This window comes from Lontra canadensis, unplaced genomic scaffold (assembly GCF_010015895.1).
Source record: "Lontra canadensis isolate GAN:19392208 unplaced genomic scaffold, GSC_riverotter_1.0 scaffold85, whole genome shotgun sequence".
Lineage (NCBI taxonomy): Eukaryota > Metazoa > Chordata > Mammalia > Carnivora > Mustelidae > Lontra > Lontra canadensis.
Window position 1 is genome coordinate 4,850,740 of NW_022631079.1, and position 22,329 is coordinate 4,873,068.

Sequence of the window (22,329 nt, forward strand, 5' to 3'; positions counted from 1 at the left end):
CTGCTGTGTTTAAAGTACTGCCTTTCTGTTAAAATGAAACAATGGGAACAGAAACTGTAAGAATTAAATAAAATAGCAAAGTGTATATTTTGGCAGAGCCCAGACAATTAAATATTAGAAAACAATGATCTCTTGTTTTGGATTTCCTGAAACCAAGTGGAAAGTAGAACTCATATCACTATTAATTCTGGCTCCCTGGGATTAAAAACAAAGGGGCAAAGGAGTAAGGTTGAACCAGTTCAACAAAACTGGGCGAATCCTTATTCTAAAACTTGAGAGGAATACGGTTGGAAAAAATGAAATACCAGAAGTTTGAAGTTGATAAAATGAGAAGATGTACTTAGGCAGAAAAGAAGAAATTATCCTAAGAATTCGGAATAAACACAGAACAAAATAAAACTTTGGGGTGAGTGTTGAGGTTTAGTGCCCAGAATTATTTTTAGAAATCCCCATCAAACTGCACTTCCTCTGAGCCATCCCGCCGCGTGCTGTCGGGGCCTTGCTCAGGGGTCTAGGCGTGGAGGGTCCCCACCCCTATGAGTTCAGGAGCATCAGGTCTCCTACCGCCCCTGAGCTCCAGGAGTGGGGGGACAAGGAATGGCACCCAAATGCACGTATAACCCAGCAGGGGTGCAATTCAGGCCAGACCCACCTGATTGCACAGTGCGCACCCCAGGGGACCTGGGCAGGTGACCTCCCATCTGAGGCTTGTGTTTCTCTTTCCTCAGGTCATATCCGTAAAGTGTACACTTCGGTGCCCACAGTGTGAGGTCTCCATCCGCGGTCCTGGCTAACCACATCTTCCTGTTGATCTACAAAGCGTCGAATGCTTTATAGAATTAATAGACCACCGTGGAGTGGCCATGCTTCTCTGAAGGACGAGATCAAGGTCATAAGGTAGGAACGAATCCCGGATGGTCCCTCCTTCTGTTCTCGGGCTCCTTTTAAGCCTGGGTGACATAGATACATTTGCACTGAACGGCAAGGATGTCCATGATATCTTATTAAATGAAAAAATACCTTGCCAATTCCTGGACTCAAATGTTTTAAAATCTTTACGGTATTGATGGGGGGGTTGCTGGGTGGCTCAGTTGGTTAAGTGACTGCCTTCAACTCAGGTCATGATCCTGGAGCCCCAGGATCGAGTCCCGCATCAGGCTCCCTGTTCTGCAGGGGTCCTGCTTCTCCCTCTGACCCTCCCTCACCTCATGCTCTCTCTCTCTCATTCGCTCTCTCTCGAATCAAATCTTAAAAAAAAAAAGATACTGAAATCAGTGATTCCACATGTCCCATCACATTACTATGGGAGGCTGAATGGCTGTGTCACTCAGAGCTATGTGTGGTGCTGAACTGTTCTATTTCGGCGCGTACAGCGGGACCCGTGACGTAACCACTTCTACAGTAATGGGTCATACCATCACCTACTGAGGGCCTACTCCTCTGCGGCATATTTATTATATATATTCTAAATATACATTTATTTGTTAGGGCAAGTCCTTGTAATGACTCTAAGATGGATATTCTTCATATTTTATGTTGGAGAAAACAGGCTTAGAGGTTAAGACGTTGGCCACGGGCCGGCGGACTAGTTAAGTGCTGAGATTACAGAGGAGGAGGGGGAGGAGGAGGAGGGGTGTGTTTGACGCCGAACCACAGCCTCCGCGCTTTGTTTAACCTGCACCACCAATGGGGTCTTCCTGCAACAGGCATTAACCTCATGCTTAACCCTGTGTTCATACATGGCTAGCCTGAGAATCGACACGCTTGATTCCTCTTTCTTTGCAAACGAAGCAGGTCATGGTTCACAGGAGAATTACAGAATTCTAGGGTTAGGCCCTCCCTGAATTAAAATTTGTATTCTCGGATACAAATCTGTCTTATTCGTCCTGATCTCCCTCATCATGCATGGTGTCCTCTGGCGCGACTGTCACTTAGAATTGGTTAAATCTCTGACGTGGGCTCAGCACCTCCCAGTTTGGGACTGAAGGCCAAAATGCCATCTCCATGGGCCACGGAGACAGTGAGTGGACTGGTTCAGAGTGAGCTCCCGCCACGGACACGGCAGACCGTTTCGTCGATCTCCATCACTGTTGTGGCCCGGGGGGACCAGTGCGCTCCAGCCTTTGGCAGAGCTGTACGCGGAGGTGAGGTGAGTTCTCGGGGCAGGTGTGACATGAGAGAGGAGGTCACACTAAGCTCCCTTCCCTGATGCTGGAAAATTGGGAAACCTGACTGTGGAAACTTCTGGTGAAAGCTGATTGTTCAGGGAAGCTGGTGAACACACTGGGCTTCTCCGTAAAGGCACAGACCAGAGAGCTCCAACGAGGCTATTTCTCGTTGCCATTCCTACTGACACATGGACATTGGTGGCAGGAGGCATCTGTCTCCAGAGAAGAACACCACAGTGACCACAAGCACCACCACCGCAATATGAAGAAACCTTTTGACTATAAAAACAGGCAATGAAACAAAAGGCTTAAAAAAAAAAAGATTTTATTTATTTGACAGAGAGAGATCATAAGTAGGCAGAGAGGCAGGCAGAGAGAGAGAGAGGGAAGCAGGCTCCCTGCTGAGCAGAGAGCCCGATGCGGGACTCGATCCCAGGACCCTGAGATCATGACCCGAGCCGAGCAGCGGCTTAACCCACTGAGCCACCCAGGCACCCCAACAAAAGGCTTTCTATAAAAGTTAATATTTCAATATATTCCTGTCAGGGGCAGACACAGACTCTGCGGAGACCAGAGCTTCTATAACTTTATGGTCTCCCTTTAACAAAATAAATACAGGGCATCTGGGGGGGCTGGGTCCGTTAAGCGACTGGCTCCTGATTTCGGCTCAGGTCCTGATCTCAGGGTCCACACTGAGTGTGGAGTCTGCTTGAGATTCTCTCTCCCCATCTCCTTCTGCCCCTCCCCCTGCTCTCTCTCTCTCTCTCAAATAAATGAAACCTTAAAAGAATGAATACAAAATTATGAGTACAAAATGCCATCACTCCGATCTCCCCCTGGGGCTTTGTAAAGGGACAGAACTTGAATTTCTAGCTTTATTAGCCTCACAGCGAATTTTCTCCTAATTCTAATACAAATTGAGATGATCTGGTTACGATTGAGGAACTGAAAGTTTTTAAAACTCTGCATCTAACCAACTGAATATGTGTATCTGTATATTGAGAGGTGGTGAAATTCTCTTCTCTTGTTGAATAGCTCAACAAGCAAACATGCAGATACAATGGCTGGAAAGTCTGATGCTGGGAGGAAGGAAATTTAAGTTGCCCAGGTAGGATGTATTCCCACAAATTAGGTTTCTGGAAGTTTAATTAGCTTCCAGAATGAAGAATGCATGAGACTCCACTGCATGCCACCAAATGATCAGGTTCAAAAAAGGGAGGGGGATGGATTTCAAGGAAAAAAAAAAAAAAAGAAGGAAGAGTGAGCTCCCTCTGCTGGCAAGCTGGTATCAACGCAGAGCCAGAAGTAAAGGGATCCATCTGTCCACACCAGGAATGCGAGTGAATCGTGAGTCACATACGCGGTCCTTCAGTGATGACAAAAGGGCACATCAGGACATGCAAACCTCACATTTGATTTAGTTTTTCTATAATTTTTTAAAAAGATTTTATTTATTTGACACAGAGAGAGTCGCAAGTAGGCAGAGAGGCAGGCAGAGAAGGTGGGGGGAGGAGAAGCAGGCTCCCTGCTGAGCAGAGATCCCAATGGGGGCCTCGATCCCAGGACCCTGAGACCATGACCTGAGCCAAAGGCAGAGGCTTTAACCCACCAAGCCACCCAGGCAATTTAGGTTTTCTAAGAATGGTAAAGACTTTCATACGCTCATATGTCAGAGAAACATTTAGGGGAAAATGTCCTCTACATATTGGGTACAATGTGGCTCACACCAGGAGACCCAGCAATGCTTATTGGAACCGGACTAGAGTACAATTAGCAAATGCGTGACAAATGGTACCCTCTCCAGCTGTAAGCAGGTGTCTACTGTGGTTCCTGAAGGAATGTTAGGCTCAGCCAACTTAACATCCCTAATGAGAGATCCAGAAACGAATGCTAATGACATCTTCACATGATATGAAACTTGCGACTATTGAAAGAACAAGCAGACATATGGAAAACCATGGAACTGCCTACAATTTTGCAGTTTATTTAAAGAAAACCTCTGACCAGATGTTATGCTATCCATGGCCACTGAAGATAGAAGACCTCCAGAAGGATTAAGTTGAAACAGATTCCAGGAAATATTTAAATAAGATATGATAATGAGACAGAAGAGCTGGCCCTGAGAAAATGTTTCCATGGGAACGTCTATTTTTTTCCTCCCTGTGATATTTTAAATTAGAATACATATCCATCAGGGTTGGAAACCCTCAGGCTCATACCCCAAATCACTGGTCTGTGGCACATCTCCTGTCCCATTCTGCCGGCCGTCCATCACTCGGGGGCTGCTGGGTGCTGCCTACGGTTCCAACCCAAGACTCTGTGCCTTCACCAAGGTTTGGGCACCAGAGAAGATGAAGTCAAGGCTTAGTTTCTGCCTCAACAAACATCAGGAGCCAAACCTGTCTTACTTGCTTCCTCAGAAATGTTAATGTCACGTGACTGGCATGGAGTAACAAAGCACACCCAATGAGAAATTAGGGGAGCAGCCTATGTGCTACTCAGTATCTTAACAGAATTTTGTTGATCAATGAGAAATAACCACGAGACCACTGAGAAATCGCTGTGAACGCCTTTTTGATTCGCATTCCCCTCAACTCTCTAGGGAGGCATCCGAGAGAGGTTAGCTTCCGTGGGACAGATCAGGGGAGAGGGTCAGAGGAACCATTTTAATCCAGGGCACTCGGACCGGTCAGCTGTTGAACTGAATGGCCTCACACTTCGTTGAAACAGGCCATGGACGAGCTCAAGACGCCCTTGGGGGCCTGTGAGGGAAAAGCCCCTGCAGGGGTTGTGGCTTTGTCGCCGTATGTACGTGGGAAGCAGGGAGCAGCTGTGCCCTCTCCTTGATGTGGCTGCTGGAGTCTCCATCACACAGTCATTGTTTGGTACCAGAGTCGTCACCAAATAAACAGATCTGCTGCGAAAAGGGGACAGAGCCCTGGGGCACGAACCAGTAGGGCTATTTCTCTCAGGGTATAACGAGGGATCCCAAGTACGTGCAGTAAGCCAGCCAGTTTAATTAGACGAGTGTACACTTCCCCCACATGCGTCTCCTAGACCGCTGGCCTCCAAGTGTGGTCCCGGGACCAGCAGCATCGGCATCAACTTGTTAGACGTGTACATTTTTGGCCCCCAGTGCAGACCTCCTGTATCAGAAATTCTTGAGCAATCTATGTTTTAACAAGCCTGCTGGGTAGTTCTAAAGCGTGTGAACGTTTGAGAACCATTGTCCCGGACGACTGGCATGTGTCTTCTACCTCATCTGTTAGCAGAATCAAGACACCCACTGGGGAGCGTGGCGGTGTTTCAAGGACAGCAGTTGTGTCCCATTTCTTCTAAGACATCTGCCTGTTACAATTCCTGCAGTGATCTCGAAACATCCTCTTCAGGCATTCGTCTTGCTCACCTCCCCAACCCCAATTCCTGGCCGTCAGATTCTACACAGACAGCGGACGGCAAGTTCTTTGGCAGTGGCAGCGAGAAGGAATCAAGACCGGCAGCATGATTCACGTCTCTTATCTGGGAAGACATCTGTTGCTGGTGGCTAAGCATAGTACCCTTGTTTTCTACGAGCCACTCAGCAAGAATTCACTCTGCACCTACGAATATAGCCTCCCAAGGCTTTGAGGGATATTTAACAAACTTCGTGGCATGTTTTTAAACTCAAGGAATTACAGTCCAGCTGAGCAGAAGGAAACAATTAAAAGATTAAAGTTACAGACAGGCTCCCACTTGACTTTCCCTCTGCAACGCCCAGTACAGTGAGGGGCCAGGGCAGACCTTCTGTATGGACCTGCTCCAAGCCAACCCAGGAAGAGAAATATTTAAAACTTAGTAGCGGGGTGCCTGGGTGGCTCAGTTGGCAAGTGCCTGCCTTCAGCTCAGGTTATGATCTCAGGGTCCTGGGATCAAGCCCTGTGTTGGGCTCCCTGCTCAGTGGGGAGCCTGCTTCTCCCTCTGCCTCACCCTCTTCCCTGCCTGTGTTCCCTCTCTTGTGGTCTCTATCAAATAAATAAAGTCTTTAAAAAAAAAATAAAACCTAGTCACAAGTGCCACACACTTGCTAGATTGACACTACATCCATCCCCAGGCACACCTAGTAAAGCTAGAGTAAGGAAAAGAAAAAGGGTATGTCAAGATGTGCGAGGTAAGCTATTTTTCTTAACTCTTTGTCATCCGCTTACACGGGAGAGATGAACCAAATTGCTTCATTATGAAACTAAGAAGCGCTTAGTCTTCACACGGCCATGCGTTAGTTTCCTGTGCCTACCTTAACCAGTCACAACTAGGACAGCTTAAAACAGTAAAAATGTATTTTCTCACTATCCCAGTGGTTCCCTGTTTTAAAATCCAGGTATTTGAGGGCTGCACTCCCTCCAGAGGCTCTAGGAGAGGATCCTTCCCATGCTTTCTCTCATTTTTAGTCGTTCCATGTGCTCCTTGGCTCATGGCCACACCGGCCCCTTTACCCCGACGGTCACGCTGCCTTCTCTCACCTTCTCCCATGTCTTATGAAGGATACTTGTCACTGGACCTGCATAGAGCATCCGGGATGATCTCAGCTCAAGCTGAACTGAATGACACCTGCAAAGACCCTTTTTCCAGCTAAGGTAACATTTCACAGATTCAGGCAGATGAGGACGCGGACCTGTCTTGTGAGGGCTGTCGTCCGCAAACATAAAACAGGCAAGTGTAGCCCTCCTGAGAACAGAACTGTGATCAAGTGCAGAGCTGATGTCTGTGAGGGTTTGTCAATGGGTTTCACTTTTCCTATGATACATATATCTCCTTTGTAACTCTAGCTTGGCCAGTGCGGGTTTTTCATTTGTATTAGAAAGATTTTACGAGGAGAGGAGCACTTTCGATAATGCTTCAAGAAGAAAAGAAGACGAAGAGATTAGAGGTGGAGGTAAATATAAAGGTGTTAAGAAGTAAAGCAGCAGGAAAGTAGATACAGTTAAGTCATTCTCTGCTCCTTTCTCTGCATTTCTTTAAATTATTCGTATGCCTTACAAGTAAGAATCAAGTGTGTACGTATTTATTAAAAGGAATGGTTGGACACAAACCCAAAGCTAGAACCTGTTGGGTTCAAACCCACGTACCCGTTTTGTGACTTTTAGGAAAGTTACTTGATCTCTCTGTGCCTTAGTGTCGTCTTCTGTAAAACTGAGTCCCTAAATGTGGGATTGTAAAGAGGATTAAATTAATAAAGCACTCAGAATGCCGGGTACCTAGGGAACAGGTACTGTTTGCTAAATAAAGAAAATCAACGTGCCAGGTTCTGAGCTGACTTTTGGGATGAACAAGACAGACAAACAAAAGGTTACATCCCAGGAGAAAAGAGAATCCTTCCAAAAATAAATTGAACACAACTGAGGCCCTGCAAAGGAAATAAAAAGGCTCTGTAGTGGGTTAAACGATACACAGGATGGGGGGTCCTATTTTAGAAAATGTGGGGCAGGCGCTGCTCTCTGCCAAGGTTGACAATCAAGCTGAGCCACGCAGAAAGTGGGGGTGGGGGGAAGCAGCATGATGGGCTGAGATGTTGCTTCTTGATAAGACTAATTGTTTTATACTTTACAATGATGGGTCTGAAAGGCAGGGCAGTCATTCTCCTGAGTAACTGATTCATTGTTATAATTTGTATGTTTCAACAGTAGCCTTACAGAGGGTGGAAACAGACAGGAAATTCTCCTCAGCCACCAGGAAAATATCCCGTGGGAGGGGAACACTTGGATACCTATTTCCTCAACTACTATGGCTGGACTATCCTCCAGTAATCTTGAAGAGGAGAACCCTTTCTATGCACCAAGTAGCCTCAGAGCTGTGGGGTTTCCATGAACAGAAATCACACCCATGAGTAAATGTCACCTCATTACAGGTTTCTTGGATTCTTGCTAGTGGGTGTAGCCATTGTGCCCCACACCAGGGGTGCAGGGACCTGCTTTCTAGCAGCTCACAGCCTATGACAAAGCACTAGGCTACATGGCCTGGTAGTCACAGACACATTTATCATAAAGATATATTTCAGGTTATAATTCAGCATGGATGAGGCTTTCCTTCAAATTTGCCTTCTTACGGCTCTCACACCAGTTAGCAATTGAGCCCCTCTCCATTTCTCCTACATACGGATGTGTAACACTAAGTTACCAGATCTCTCTGTGCCTCAGTTTCCCAGGCAGTGAAGAGGAGATGACAGATAATAGCACCCATTTCATAGGATTGTGTTGGGATCGGATGAATTAATACACGTATTCTGAGCAGTGTCTAGTTTGTAGCAAAAACCAGGTGTTAAATGATTATAGTTATTACTAATATCGCCAGGAAAACTTAATTTGCAACAAAGTAGAAGCAAAGAAAACAACTAAGGGTCACCCACACATTGGAGCAGATCTGCACTAATTAGCATACAATTTGGGCAAGTAGTTTCCCCCCTTGGGCTTCAGTTTCTCCTGGGTAAAATGAGGACAATGGAGGTAATGAGTTGTTCTCTAGCTGTAACTTTGTAGAACTGTTTCTAAATTCCTCACTGCTGTTGCTCTTGGGCTCTGCTAATGGTCCAGCTCTTCTGCCTTGCAGGGGAAGAACCATAAAAAGGTTTTCTTCCATTGGTGCAACTCAAGCTCAAACAACTTACTTTAAATAGTTATTCAAAGGGCATAGGAAGCAGATGGTTGAGTGTGAGTTCCAAGTCAGTGGCTTGGGAAAGAACCCTGGGAATATTAAGGTAAAATTTGGAGATGTGGATTCTTCTGTTTGATTTAGGATGTCGGAAGCTTTGGGGACAATGCCATCGAGGGCAGGGTGAGGGCACTGATGATCGCTGCAATGATAAGATGGTGTATATAGGGATGGAGCCCAAAATAGAGATGCGTCTTTTTATTTCTCCCATTTTTTTTCATCCTCGCCCCTGACTTTCCCCTCTTCTACTTTCCTTGTTCGGCCCGTTTGGCAGCAGCTCTAGCAACCGGCACCAGCTCCCTTCTGGTTCCTGCTCCTTTCTCTGGTGCTTGCTTGCTGCCATTATTCCTAAATGTCTTACCCTCTGCTGCCTCGGCTGAAAACTAGGATTGCTGGTTTCCTCCAGTGACTGCTCAGGCATATACAAATTAGGAGCAACAAGCAGATGTTTGAAATTACCCGTTTTGTTTTCATGGCCCCCAGACACAGACTGGGGAGGGGAGATCTTTCTCGAAGCAGACCCAGCAGACAAGAAGCTGTGCGTGAGCCGGGCAGAATGTGCGGCTGACCAGCTCTGTTCGGGACCGGCCAGCAGATCTTGGGGTGGGTGGGTGGGGGGCTGGACTGGCATCTGCACGCTGGCCACCCCAGCTGGTGGCACTGTGCCTGGACCGGCTGGTTCGTCCACGAACCTGATTTTCAATTCCATGATTGATTACTTCCTCGCCAGGGGAGTTTTCAGACAAAAAAAAAAAAAAAAAAGGAAACCTGACAGATTTATGGATGTCTTAGTAAACATAAGCAATGCAAAGATGGTTTCTGAGGTCACACGTGGATGGGAACACTGAACTGATAAAACCTGGAAAGCACAGACCAATCTGAATGAGTGATGGAGGCTACTGAGCTGTGATCTCAGAGCTCTGCTTCCCAAGGGTGGTCTGGTGGCACCAGCGTTGCCTGAAAACTTGCTAGAAGTGCAGGTCCCTGGGCCCCACCTACTGAACCAGAAAGTCTGGGGGTGACACCCACAGGGAGATCCTAATGTGCACTTGGGACTGAGGACTTTCAGTTTAAAATAGTCTGCAATTGGGGCACCTGCGTGGCTCAGTCAGTGAAGAGACTGCCTCTGGCTCTGGTCATGATCCCAGGGTCCTGGGATCGAGGCCCATGCTCAGCGGGGAGCCTGCTTCTCCCTCTCCCTCTGCCCCTCCCCGCTGCTTGTGCTCTCTCACTCTTTCTCAAATAAATAAAGTCTTTTTAAAAAAATTAAAAGGGTCTGGAATCATTATCTCTGCTGTCTCCCTGCACTTCGCACTCTCTTGACCTGGAAAGTCTGGCCTCACCTTCCCGGGTCACCTGGTCAAGCCCAGGAGGATGCTGCTGGAGCCTCTCCTCCTCAGGCTGGGACCCGTGTCCCTGTCACACTGTCGCACAGCACCCAGGTGGGGGGGGGTGGAGGAGATAGGTTTTATTTTTAACATCTAGCGACTTAAAAAATATTGAGAAGATGGTCATCACATACAATTTTCTTAAAAAAATTCTGCGTTTTCCTCTCATAGGAAGAAGCATCAGGCTGTGAAATGGACATCCAGGTTTTGAATCTTCTCACAAAACCATATAGCTTTAAGGTCAATTTTCATCTTGAGGCCTCAGTGTCTTAATCTCTAAAATGGAAGAGAATGCCTGTCTGCAGTAGTTTGGAAAGCTAGAAATCATATGTAGCACTATCTAGCATATAATACCCACTAAAGAAACGGCAACCGGTGTTATTTTTCACAGAGACTTTATATACTGCGCAGTGAAAGCAATAGATTTGGTCTTTTTTAAATAATAGGACTGTAGTTCCCCTAATGTCTCCAGCTTCCTAGAGGACTTTGAAGGAAAGAATGCTTTTATGTTTCCAAATAGAAATCCTCCAACTGAATTCAAAATGACTTGAGTGACTCTGAGAGATCGAAAGAGCAAACAAGATGACTGGGTGTGTGGATGTGTGTGTGTCCCTCTGAGAGAGAGACAGGGAGGGAGGGGGCCAACTTTAACAAACTTGCCCCTTCTGATGGAGCACTTCCCCCTACACGGTGCCGGTGCCGGTGCCGGTGGTGCCGGTGGTGCCGGTGCCGGTGGTGCCGGTGCCGGTGCCGGTGCCAGTGCCAGTGCCTGAGCTCCCTCTGTGACAGGACAAAGGGAAGGGGAGAACAAAGCGACAGTTTTGATTCTTCCCAGGGCTGTTCATAAGCAAGTGACTTCCTGCCAACAGGCCTGGTCTGTGAAACCCCTTGGTGACCTTGAAAGCTAAGCTAAGAAAAGGAAGGGTCACAGAGTCACTGCCAAATAAACACAATGGGAAACTGATGGTTGGCATAACTGAAATTTAAAAAAAGATTCTATGGGGCTCCCCAAATGTAGAGTTACCTCCATAAGTCGCTCTGGCTTCCTAGTTTCTGCTGTTCAACCTCGCACATATGACTGGCCAGGATGACCCTCCAGAGGTCACACTGTGGCATTCTGTGTATTTGGGACTGAACGGCAGGCAGCCGTCCGTGGGGCCCAGTGTCACGAAGAGTGGGGTGTGCATCCTGGCTATGGGCATGTCGTCAAGGGGCTCACCATTAGTGCCCAGAGAGACAGAGAGAGAGCTCATCTGCAGAGGAGACTCGGCTCAGAAGAAGACACTGTCCTGCTTGGGGTCCTAGAGGCTCTCCAGGTCCCCGCCAGCCCTTTCCTGGGTCTGCACCCCCTGTGACCTCACTGTCACTTCTCCAGCTCTCTTCTGCAGCTGATAACCACCCGGGCCATAAGTAGTGTTGTGTCAACAGTAAATGCAGATGATTTTAACCTTCAGAAATCAGACCAATGTTAAGGGTGGGGCTCAGTATCGCTGCATATGACCGATGCTTAAGTTATGGAAGAAAACCCCTTACAAGAAGGTGGTTATTCAATGACTTCCTACGGAATGGGCTAAAACCACATACACGTATGGGAGAGCTGACACTGTCCCAGTGAGGTTTTTGCCTCTTCGGTTTGGATCATAAACAAAAGTGGAGTTATTCAACACGTTACCCATGGGAAGGATGTCAGTCAGTTTTTTGAAGCCCTCTATTGCCACAATTTAAGGATTAAGATGCTCTTTATGTCTTCTGCCAACACCTGCATAAACATTGTAGGAAACCACCTCCCAGCGGGAGTTTGGAGAGAAGGCTGGGTGGCAGGAAGTGCTCTGATTCAGGGATGGAGGCAGCAGTTATATGTAAGTTTCTTTGCTTTAATTCATTTGCTATTGTCTTGGAAGAAACAATAGGAGAAATCATAAGAAGCATCAAATAGAAAGATACTGATTTACAGTTAATTTTGACGAATTGCTAGTCATTTCCCCCAACATGCTAACTCCAACACCAAGACCAATGATCTGTGGCAGAACCAACGGCTATCTAACACCATCCTAAGACACAGCCTCTTACACCATTATTGTCAATAAAAAAACCACAATTCAGTTAGGTTCCCAACTGTCATACTGTCCCATAGACCTGGGGTTGACTGTGGGTCAAGTCTCTCAAGTCACCTGATTTCGTAAAACTGCTGAGCGAAGAAGACTGGTTTTCCTTTTTTTTTTTTTTTTTTTAAGAAGCTCAGACTAATATCAAATGAGGAACTTTGTGTGATGCAAGGAAAGGATATGGAATTCCATCCTCGGTGTCTATAAATAGAGTTTACTGGAGCACAGCAAGGCCCATTTGTTGATGTCTCATCTGTGGTTGCCTTCACGCTACAACAGAGTTGAATAGTGTAATCAAGAGTGTGTGACGGCAAAACCCACACTCTGTGCTCTCCGGCCCCGTGCAGAGAGAGCGTGTGCATGCCGGCCCCGGGGACACGCCGAGCCTGCTCTGCAGCCCACGTCCATCTCCAGTGTTACGACGGGTCCCCAGGGGTGGAAATTGTGTCTGTTTCCTGACTGCCGTTTATCCGGATTGTGACCCACGCTTTGTGCGTCGTTGGCATTCAGATGTATTTGTCTCACGCCTGGACTAGAAACATTTTCCCCTGCAGACACGTACAAAGATATATAATATACTGACCCTGCCTTTAGACCTAACGAGGGACACTGAATAGACACGTCATCAAGTGTCTGCCTTCGGCTCGGGTCATGATCTCAGGGTTCTGGGATAGAGTCCTGCATCGGGCTCCTTGCTCAGCGGGGAGTCTGCTTCTCCCTCTGCCCTTCACCCCACTCTCATGCTCTCTCCCTCTCAAATAAATAAGTAAAATCTTTATTAAAAAATAAAAAGAACGGACTTCTGCTAAAGGTGTTTCTACAGGGAGAGATAGGCTCGAGGGGGTGTTTGGAAAATTTCCCTCCCATTATCATGTCACCAGGAAGATCTTCCAGCTTCGTACTGTTCGGGCCTGGAAGACCCCGGATGTGTTCACGGGCGTCCATCCCGATGTACTTTGCTGACCCGCCCTCGACTTTAAAACTACCCGCGGATCTCACGAAGGGCTGTGCTTCCCTAGCAAGTCCTGTCCTGGCGTCATTTCAAAGGTACGTTCTGGAAACAACAAATCTTCTGGCTCTAGACTCTACATGCAGTTTTGGAAGAAAAATACGGACAAACTTTCAAGCCGAACAAGAGGAGTTCTGCCTGCCTGGGCGCCTGGGTGGCTCAGTGGGGTAAGCCTCTGCCTTCGGCTCAGGTCATGATCCCAGGGTCCTGGGATCCAGCCCCACATCGGGCTCTCTGCTCGGCAGGGAGCCTGCTTCCCCCTCCCTCTCTGCCTGCCTCTCTGCCTACTTGTGATCTCTGTCAAATGAATAAATAAAATCTTTAAAAAAAAAAAAAAAGAGGAATTCTGCCTGAAACGCAGTTTTGTGCAGGTGGCTGTAGGCTCCAAGGGACTCAGAGCCTGCTGAGTTTTGAGGTCGGTTCCTGACATCTATCACAACATGTATAGGACTTGAAAAAAACATCCCCACGATGCTAAAAATACTCCACAGTCCACCCTGACGGCAGACTGTCAGAATGTTATATTCTGATTTTTATACTTCCTGCTGATATTTGGACATTTTCACAAGTATGGTGTTTACCATGTTTTTTTTTTTTTTGTGTGTGTGTGTGTGTGTTTTTGTTTTGTTTTGTTTTGTTTTTTTTGTATAAAAGGGTGGCCGTGGACTCAGGCTTAGGGAGGGCAGCCTTGGGAAAGGACGCGTGTCGTGGGCCATAATTCCCAGCTGGGCACGTACCCCAGGGGCTCGTCTGTGGAGCTGATCTTGGATTTGGGCCCCTCTCATATGTAGGGGTGCATCTGGAGGATTCTCACCATACCGACACCTCTCCCTGGCCTAGCCGGGTCCCCATGTCTGTTGGGTCTCACTGGTGGTGTGATTTCTCACGGGCTGTGAGCTGGAGGGTGATCACCAGGCAGACAACTTCGACCAACATGCCAACCGTCACCTCATCTTACAGACCTGAGAACCGAGATCTTCCCACTCCCATCTGTAACTGGAAAGTGGCAATGTGGCCAGGGCTCAGATCTTTGGACTCCCAGCGTCTGTATTCTGACCACACTTGCTGCCACGTTTGTAAACACCCGAGACTCCCGCTGACCTGGTGTTCTGACCTGTAGCTCCAGGTTACACAGGTCCTGGGACACAGGCTTCCCCAGGATCGGAGCACCAGCGGTTCCAAAGCCACCGGGGGCTGTGGGAGGGGGATCTGTAGGAGGGGGGAGGTGTGCTGGCTACCTTCCCACGTTTATCGGGACAACCGTGGTCTAATTGATTTCTGTTTCTGTTTTCAGAATCCAAGCTGCACGACTGTTCAGATTAATCAGCAAGAAGTGGAGAGGCTGCACACAAACACAGGTATGTTTACGGCCCGACGACTCTTTCCGTTCTTGGACGCGGCTAAAATTCTCAGTGCTGCCCTCATAGCTGGCAATATCTGGGAATGCTGCTGTTTACTGATGAGAAAAGGAGAAACTAGGGGAAGGCGCCCCATATAAACTCTCACGTCGTGAGCGTAAGAGCTCCAGAGTCCCTTTCAGGTCGGGGAGCTCACAGACTGCAAGTCTCCGCACGAAATGTGACAACAGGGACTTATTACTAATGAGCAAACTGAAACAAAGCAGGAGGGGAGACGGAACAAATTGTAAGCATGCAAACTGTGATTCAGGTTTACCACGGTACTTGCTTCCATCCACACTGTGACTAAAACACGGAGAAGAGTGTAACAAGCCATGAACTCGTCTCTGCTCCATCCCAGCCGGCCTTTCCTCTTTCAAACAGAGACGGCCTCTTTGTTTGTAATATTATGTGTGCCCGTCCATGCTGTTAGAGTACGAATGTTCTACTTTCTTTTTAAAAGATTTTATTTATTTGGAACGCCTGGGTGGCTCAGTGGGTTAAAGCCTCTGCCTTTGGCTCAGGTTATGATCCCAGGGTCCTGGGATCGAGCCCCGCATCGGGCTCTCTGCTCAGCAGGGGGCCTGCTTCCCCCCTCTTTCTCTGCCTGCTTCTCTGCCTACTTGTGATCTCTGTCTGTCAAATGAATAAATAAAAATCTTTAAAAAAAAAGATTTTATTTATTTAAGAGTGAGAGCGTGCACAAGCAGGGGAGCAGCAGAGGGAGTGGAGGAGGCAGGCGCCCCACTAAGCAGGGAGCCCGATGTGGGACTCGATCCCAGGACCCTGGAATCATGACCTGAGCTGAAGGCAGACTTAACCTACTGAGCCACCCAAGTGCCCCATCCACTTTTCTTGATTGTCTTCTCTCACTACTACGTGTGTGGACTGATTTCACAAACCTACATTTGCAAAACCCACTGGGAGCACATCTCGAAGAGGGGGGACCCTGCTGGGATGGTCGGAAAACGTACTTTAGATCAGAACCAGAGCACACAACCCAGGGTCTGGATAATGCAGGGAGAAGGAAGACATAAAATCACCTCTGTGGCTGGCTGTTATGTTTCTGCCTTGCTCCCTTCAAGTGAAGCTTGCTTTCAGGAATGCCTCAGGCGAAAACTAATGATCATCATTTGAGTCAATGAGAGGAAAAACACACCCAGCACCCACAATCAGGCGCGCACTTAACGCACCAGTGAGAATGTATGGAAAGCAGGATCTCCTCAGAGCAGTTCTGCTTTGACCAGATTTCCGTATGAAAGAAAGTGGATAACGAGGTCCACAGCTATTCTAGAAGCGTCACCACGGAGTGAACGCAGAGCACGGAATACACAGGAGGGATGGTGTTCCTTCCCAGAGCAGCAGATGGAATTTTGGGGAAAAATCACCAAAGAACAAACAAACAGTGAACCAGCCCATATACCCTGAAAGTGCTCACCTCCGAGCCTCGGCCAGCCCGTCAGCGGGTTCATTTTATGTTTGAATTGCTTGTCTGTCTAGTGCTCCCGGGAATGGATGGTGTCATATGTCTGGTTCATTGCTGACACTCAACAAACAATATTAATCCTTATCATATGACTTAATTGAAGGCCTGCACAGGAAGCTAAAAGACAAGGTTTCATCTGTCCTGCCTGCCCGGAAGGGACAATTCTGCTTATTTGGACAACTGTGCGTACCTGGGAGATGGATGGCCACTCAGCGTTTTGCCCCCAGCATCTCTCAGTGTCCGGAGTATAAACACATGACTCCGCAGAGATGTGACTTCTGGCCCTATTTCCTTCTTCAGCACAGCATACAAACACCTATTCTGTCCCTCTTCAGATAATAAACTCCTTGTGTGCAAAGACTACCATTTACACATTTAGAATCTTCCCGGAGCACCTCAAGGGCGGGCCTCGGTCCTATCCAGCTTCTAGTACCAAGGAACAACTCAAGAACAAGAACACCGGCACGGCCCCCTCAACTTACAATTCACATGGCAGCAAAAACAGGAATCCCAAGGGGTGCCTGGCTGGCTCAGTCGGTAGACCACGCGACTCTTGATCTCGGGGTTGTCAGTTTGAGCCCCACCTTGGGTGTAAAGATTATTGAAAAAGAAATCTTAAAAAAAAAAAAAAGCAATAATGGCAAAATGACCTGTTCTAAACAGAAGAGAATGTTCTCAAAACCAGAAATCAGTGAGCTACAAGTGCCCCCCGAGTGTTCCTTCCTTCACAGACTGTCCCTTTGCAGCTGTCTGGAGCCTCTGGCCCCCGACGAGTCAAACAGTGACCAACCCATTGATGAGTATTTGCCAAACACCCTTGAAGAATGAGGCACAGAGACATTTCGACATAGTCCCTGCTTATAAGAATTCACAATCTGGGCACACGAAGAGATCATACCTAATAAGAAGCAATAAAACCTGTACCAGGCACGCATCCAGCTCCTGGGGTGAGGCCAGCCTGGGAAGCGCTTGTTCCAGACAGTGGGGACCAGGGCTCTGGGTCGAGGCCACACAGAGGCTCACCTCCATGAAGGGAGGGCAGGCCTGGAGGTCAAGAGGATCCAGTGCCCCGCCTAATTGCCTGATTCCCCCGCCCCGACTTACAAGGCTCTTTCCAGACAGAGAGGTCAGAGTTGGAAGTGGGAGAGTGTGGTTGGTTCCTTCCCGGCTAGCCTCTGGTCATTTCTATTGGACAGACTCACCGCCATCTCCCTCCGAGTCTAAGCCCTGTTTGTATCATCACACCTGGTTGACAGTCTGTAGGTGTGACGTTTTGTGGCTGCTTTTAGTACCTGCTGCTGGGGTCTCGGGTAGATCCCACTTGTACATGGCCCCCCACTGACCAGCAGCTGACACTAGCGGGGCTCCCTTCCATCCGGCTCTGCTGGGGCCTGGGACCCACGGTGGGGACAACTCTGCAGACAGGTGGATTCCAGAGCCATCCAGGGATCAGGCTGAAGCAGGCTCCAGCCCAGACCCATCCTTGCTCAGCTCCTGAGAGCATGCTGCCTCATCCCCAGCCCCTGCGGACACATGAACCCTCGCCTCAGGCTCTGCTTCTCAGGAACTGGACCTAAGGCTTAAAATAATTTCGCAGGTATACTTCAAGTGAGGCAGGCTGTTTATCTACACTCGCTCAGCTGAAGCTGAGGCTTCCCCTCACAAAGTCACAGTGACAACCAGTCCTCTACGGAACCAGGCTCACTCGCTCTCAGCGTCAAACGTCACGAATTCCTCCTCTCTTTCTGCGGGGCTGAAAGTGGACCCCAGGCTCCGGGGCCCCTACCTGATTCCTGGATGAGTCTGTGCGGAAAAGAAATGCTGGGCAAGGAGGCGGGAGGTAAAGAAGAATGTAGAGTGCCAGCGGGGCTTGGGAAGGACAGGAGAACTTTCTAGAGCAGGGGTCATGGATGGAGGGTTTGAAGCCATGGGTGAGGATATAAGCAGCTCCTGGACATTCATAGTCAAGTGGGCTTTACTGGGGGTGTTCCTTATCTACTTATCTGCCACTTAATCTCAGGAGCAGTGACGGTCGGTCGGACAGAGACAGAGAGAAAATGTAGGGTGAACAGCGCCTCTAGTGGCCCCTGCCTGGCAGCGCAGCTGCTCCGTGAGAAGCTGCACAGGCAGCATTTAAGTAGTCGCACGCCCACTGGAAATTTGTCCCCTGAAGCAGCAGAATCGTTTCCGGTACTGGGATGCGGCTTATAGGAGCTTGCACCAGGAGGTCCCCACAGTGGGGTCCTACCTTCCTGCAAACCCCATTGGAGGTCTGGCTTGCGGGCTCTCTTTACGATGTGTGGAAGGCGGGAGAGGCTTAGGCGGGCAGCATCTGGAGAAGACCTGCCGTGGGCATGCAGCTGGTGGGCTTCTGCTCTGCCTCATTTTCCTCCTGGGCTCACTCGGGTCCCGCTAAATGCAAGACGTGAGGCTGCAGGCCCTTCTGGATGCTCACAACCAGGAGAAGTGTGGCCCCCACCGCTCCCCGGCCCTGGGGCTTCGCCCCCTCTATGCACAGTCAAAGCTCCTTTGGAGAGGGGCCGTGTGTGGTCTCTGGCCCAAGGGCAGGGCTAGGGACACGGCGACAAGAGCACACCGTACCTCTCTGGCTCTTAGGGCTCGCGCCACGGAAGTCACAGGTGGCACGTGACTGTCAGTGTCTTGGAAAATGCCCTCCTCCAAGAGGGCGTATTTCTGTTCCCTACCATCTGATACCGTTTTCAAAAATGCAGAACACAGTCGGAGACTCACTGATTCTCAGCACAGTCTGCATTTAAAAACCATCCTCTCCTGGGCTGGTGTCCCAGAAACGGCATTGTATTTATTCGTCTTAGAACTCTATTTGGACTGGAATAGAGCAATGTCCCTCCAGACTGTGGGTGCCTGATGGAGGCTTTGGGCTAGAAAAGCTCTCTGTGCAGACATTGCTGCTCGAAGGTTGGCAGGGAGGGGGAGCCCCGGGAGGCAGCCCAGGGCTCCAGGGTCCAAGGATGCAGGCCTGAAGGTCTACCACACACTAGCTGTGTGGCCTGTGGCAAAGCAGTTTCCTATGTATTCATTCTTCCTAGATAAAATGGGAATAGTGATATCTATTTTATTGCATGATTGCTGAGTTCCAAGAGCAGGTCTATACAAAATCCCAAGTGAAGGTTTATTAATCCCAAGTGATTAATGATAAAGGATATTTACTATTTTTTTTTTTTTTGTAGCATCCATGACCAACATGGAGCCCAACACGGAGCTTGAACTCATGACCCTGAGATCAAGACCTGAGCTGAGATCAAGAGTCAGACGCTTAACAGACAGAGCTGCCCAGGCACCCCTGATATTTACTGTTTTTAATATATTGTTTTGAAATAGGGCTTATATTTACTATTCATCCTGTATCCAGTCCGGTGAATTTCTTTGCACGCAGTAATTAATAATATTTGTTGAATGGATGAAGACATATGTTGCATCATGTCTTCTTTGTCCTTAAATTTCTTTCTCATTCATTATCCTATTCAATGGCAACTGTGAAGGTATCAGCCTAACATTTCCCGGCTTAGTGTGCTATTGGATTTCTTCTGAATTTTTGCCTTCCCGTTCACGTCCATCACCACAATCCTAGTTTACAGAGGCGTTTAAACAAAGTTTAATATTCTTTAAGATCACAGACTACACAGCCACAGTGCTTGGTGAATCCAGCTCCACCCTGCCTGGCCTGGACTCTGGGCAAAGGTTTCAATGAACCCTACCCTCAATTTCTCCCATCTGCAAAATGGGAACAATAGTAGAGCACCCTCTTAAGGCTGTGACCAGGATTAAATGAAGCCCTTCATGGAACACGCTAGAACAGTGTCTGGCATGTGGTTCCTTTAAAGTCATTCTCCCAGCTGGCATCAGGTTAAGCCCTTAATAGCACAGCTTTGATCATGTCTCTCCTCTAATGAAAAACCTCTGATGGCTCTCCATTGTCTGCCAAATAAAAGGCACCCTGTCAAGCCTGGAGCCCGGTGCCCTGTGCAATGCTGTCCCAGTCTTTCTGCCTTTGATTCTTGCTCTGCTCATCCCGGTGAAACCTGAGTTCCTGTGACCCTCTGAACACCCTCCCCTCCTGCACTTTCCAGCCCAGACCCTGCTCCAGGAGTCCCAGCAGAGGCCACGCCCACACTGCTCCTCTCTCCCCTCACCCCTCCTCCACAGGGTGCGCCCTTCTAGCTGCTGGGACACCATCAGCCTATGAGGGCAATTCCCACCCTACCCCCTGCTTTCTCCTTTCTTCCTTCATGTGCATTTTGTTCACTGATATTTTTGAGAAGGGAATATATTCAGTGGTTCAAAATCCAAAACCTCCATATGAAAATGTTTCCCTGACATTCTCATCCCTCAGACACTGAATGTTGTGCCCCACAGACTTGCAATGCCTTCTGTGTCCCATGATTCCTTTTAAAGGATGTTTTATGCATATATAAGTGTGTATAATATTTTCTTTTCATAGAAATGGGAGCATGCTGTACACAGACAGGAGTTTACTTATAGATATTGTTCTCTGTCTTGCTCTTTCTCACTTGCTATACCATGGAGGAGAACGTGTCCACATTCCTTCCCAAGGGAGAGTCCTCCTTCCCATTATGGCTGCATTAGACTTCGCGGATGGATCACGATGGATGGATGGATGGATGATAGCTTAGTCCACTGGCGGCCACTTGGTTCTTTCTGTGTTGTATTAGACACAACGTTGCCATCTATGTCCTTCCCTTATGTAACATGTGTAATTGGTGCGTGTAAATATTCCCAGCAGTGCACTTGACCGTGGAGAGATATGTGCACTTGTGATTGTGACTGAGGCTGCCACAGCTGCCGTCAGAGAAGATGTGACATTTCACACTCCCATCAGCAAGGTGCGAGCGGGCCAGAGTCGGCTCACTCTTGCTAGTCTTCTCCAATCTGAGAGGTTGACAGAGGAGATCTTGAGGAGTTTAATCTGCACGTGAGTCTGTTCTTTGAGAATTGCTCAGTTGGGCATCAGCTAATAAAATATCCTTATTTCTAGTTTCTTGTTCGATGGCAGCAATTTCAAGACAATTTTAGTGATCTTGGGGGTAGACCCTCCTTATCTTACTCCTGATTGAACTGAAATGTGTCTGGTCTTTCCCCTTTAGGCTTGGTGCTTGTTTGGGACTCAAGATGTAGCATCTATGCAGCAGATCTTATCATTTTCTCCTTTGATCCCTTAGTGCATGGAATTGTATTATTAATCATTTTCATTATGGCAAACCGTCCTTCTGTTCCTGGAATAAGCAAGGCTTGGTCGTGGGGGATTTCATCCTAATCTGAACGGCTCTGTGTCCTGGCTCCCATTGTCCTATTAAGGGTTGGTCCATCCCTTTTCAAACAGAATACTATTGGTGATTTTTGTCCTTTGGTGAGTTTTATATCATCATGTGCTTGTTTTGTTAGGTTTCTCTGCCCTCCCTGCCAACTCCACACTGTGTCCTGAACAAGTTGAAGAGCACCGGGTCATCTCTTCCTGAAAAGTCTGGTACAGTTGCCCTTGGACACTGCCTACATCCAGCACTCTTCATGGTCTCATTTTTTTTTTTTAAGATTTTATTTATTTATTTATCAGATTGTGAGTGAGCGAGAGCACACAGGCAAGTGGGGAGAGCAGGATCCCCTTCATGGTCCCCTTTTAAGGCACTAGCCCCTAGTGGTTCCATCTGCCGCCCCCGGCTGCTAGGCTCCCTCGGGGTGACACCCAGCAGATGGAGTCAGGTGCTCTGGAGCGAGCTTCTGGCCTGTGAGGTCACCCTGATGCACAGTGACTTGGGAACTGATGCATTCAGCCCGTGGGGTTCTACACCTGAGCTGCCTGCACAGAAGAAAGAGAAAGCAGCCTGGGCAGCTCAGGGCCTTGGAAAATGATGACCGTGTCACTGCAGGCACGGCACCACAGCCCGAATAAAGCCGGTAGGTACCCCCATGCTCTCAGAGGATGGCCTTGAGAACAACCTGGGCTAAGCTTGTGTGCCAAGTGTCTCTTCCTTGCCATAATATTAAGAACCCAAGCAACACGAGAAGACATGGCTTAGCCATAAAGGGTACAGGGTTCG

At 48.2% G+C, this 22,329-nt stretch overlaps 1 protein-coding gene across 4 annotated transcripts in view; it reads right to left on the reverse strand.

The window, feature by feature from the left end:
* Window positions 1–22,329, reverse strand: part of CHRM3 (cholinergic receptor muscarinic 3) — a 349,691-nt gene that overhangs the window by 17,730 nt on the left and 309,632 nt on the right. Inside the window, exon 1 of one of the 4 annotated variants that reach the window (XM_032883069.1) lies at window positions 7,271–7,312. The exons of the other annotated variants lie outside the window; for them this stretch is intronic. The gene's annotated coding sequence lies outside the window, so the exon portion shown is untranslated. Of the gene's footprint in view, window positions 1–7,270; window positions 7,313–22,329 lie in introns of those variants that run through there. 4 annotated transcript variants of the gene reach the window in all.